This window comes from Lathyrus oleraceus, chromosome 7 (genome assembly GCF_024323335.1).
Source record: "Lathyrus oleraceus cultivar Zhongwan6 chromosome 7, CAAS_Psat_ZW6_1.0, whole genome shotgun sequence".
NCBI lineage: Eukaryota > Viridiplantae > Streptophyta > Magnoliopsida > Fabales > Fabaceae > Lathyrus > Lathyrus oleraceus.
The window spans coordinates 297880338-297882924 of NC_066585.1; positions in this window are offsets into that span (position 1 = coordinate 297880338).

Genomic DNA, 2587 nt, shown 5'->3' on the forward strand with positions numbered 1-2587 from the left:
ACCTCAAAGACTTGGGTATGCAGATCTCATAGCTTACGCCTTAATCTCTGCAAGTGAGGTTCTAAATGAAGAACCTAGAGACTATAAGGAAGTTATGAGGAGTCGAAATAAGACTGAATGGATGAAGGCCATGGATGATGAGATGAGGTCTCTTCATGATAACCATACTTGGGAACTGATCAAGAAACCTGTTAGAGCCAGCTTAGTCAGCTGTAAGTGGATTTTCAAATTTAAGGAAGGAATCATAGGAGCGACGTCGAAGAGATACAAGGAAATGTTGATTGCAAGGGGTTTCACTTAGAAAGAAGTCGTCGCCTTTAATGATGTGTTATCTCCTATTGTGAAGCACATGTCCATTCGAACGTTATTTGCCATAGTGGCACAATTCGATCTAGAACTGGAACAAATGGATGTTAAGATTGCTTTCTTGTATGGAGATTTAGATGAAACAATCTTGATGAGGAAACCTGAAGGGTATGCAGAAAAGGGTAAGGAAGATTATGTGTGCAAGATGAATAGATCTTTATATGGACTAAAACAATCTCCTCGATAGTGGAATAAGAGATTCAACAAGTTCATGGCATACATAAGTTTCATTAGAAGTCACTTCGACCACTGTGTTTACTTCAGATTTCGACCTGAAAATTCATTTGTTATTTTGTTGCTTTATGTGGATGATATTCTCATAGAACATAATAATGTAAAGGATGCAATAAAGGTGAAGGATGAACTTAATAAGGAGTTTGATATGAAGGTTTTGGGAGAAGCATCCAGGATTCTTGGGATTGACATCCAAAGAGACAGAAAGCAGTCGAAGTTATGCTTATCTTAAGAGATATACCTACGGAAGATTCTCGTCAAGTTTGGTATGTCAAATTTAAAGCCTATTGTGAGTCCGACAAACCCTCAATTCAAGTTGATTATAGATCAGTGTCCCAGTATTGAGGTCGAAAGAGCTTATATGAATAACATCCCATATGCTAACATAGTAGGTTCTTTGATGTATGTTATGGTCTGTACTAGACCTGACATAGCATATGCAGTAAGTCTTGTAAGCAGGTACATGGTGAATCCTGGAAAGGCTCACTGGTAAGCATTGAAGTGGATTCTAAGGTACATAAATGGGTCTCTGAACAGAGTCTTGATTTATGGTGGAGCATGTGGTGAAAATAGTAAAGCAGAAATCGAAGGGTATGTCGACTCTGATTATGCAGGTTGTATGGATTCCAAAAAATCTATTTCTGGATATATGTTCACTATGTTAGGCATAACAAACAATTGGAAAGCAACACTTTAAAAGGTTGTTGCCTTATCAACCACTGAAGTGGAATATATCATCCTCATTGGAGTTGTGAAAGAAGCATTGTGGCTTGAAGGTTTTGCTAAGGAACTAAAACTTTAAGGTCGAGTTATCACTGTTAAATGTGATAGTCAAAGTGTTATACATCTGTCGAAGAATTTATCCTATCATGAGTGAACCAAGCACATCGATGTGAGGATGCATTTCGTCAGAGGGTTAATCGAGCATGGAGAAGTCCAAGTGCTGAACGTTTCGACCGATCACAATGCTTCTGTTATGATCACCAAGACATTACCAAGTTGCAAGTTTTTCCATTATATGCAATTTATAAAGCTGCATGAAGAAAGTTTGTTGGCTCCCTTGATATTATAGAGTTTTTTCCAAGGTGGAGATTTGTGAGATATTGGATCAAACTCTAATATGGTCGAAGGGTAGCTTCTTGGTTCGACAATTCGAAAGGACCTTAGCATTTTGTCAAAGTTTGCTCACATGTTGTAGTCGAAGTATGCTAGGATTGTTAGCATGTCGAATTGGGCTTGTTTGTTATGCCCAAATGTTTAAGTTATCTTGTTCTTTAAGTTAACTTGTGTAATGGGCCTGCGTGTAAAATCCCATTAGTTTAGTATGTTATTTTTCTTATAAATAGCATACTAGTCTCTCATTATTGAAGAATGAAAATCCTAGTTAGGGTGAGAGAGGTTATTTGTTATTCTATAACACTTGTAATCTTGTTTTAAAGAGAAAGTAAAGAATAAAAGTTTATAACCAACTTCATTGTGTTATTATTATTTTCTTCTTTTCTACCCTTGTGGGTTTCTTACCGATCAAGAAACCAATTATACTTTGTAATTCTGGCATCATTTTCACAAAAATTTGGTGCGGTGATCATGGAGAAGATGTCGTTAATAAAGTATGAGATTGAAAAGTTCATGGGAGTGAACGATTTCAGTCAGTGGCGCTTGAAGATGAAAACCCTATTGGTTTAGCAGGGTTGTTTAGAAGTGTTGAAGGGAGCCGCAGCCATGGACGTTGTGTTAAAGGATAAAGAAAAAATGACTATGGTAGAGAAATCCCACAACGCCATCTTATTGAGCCTTGGAGATAAGGTTCTCCGATAGGTTTTGAAGGAGGCCACGATGTCGGGTCTTTGGGAGAAACTCAAAAGTTTGTTCATGACCAAATCATTGGTCAATCGCCTCTATCTGAAGCAAGCTCTATATCCCTTTACTGCCAGTCATGGATTGTTTGGAATGAGGTGGATGAAAGAAGAGAGTAGAGAGCAATAAG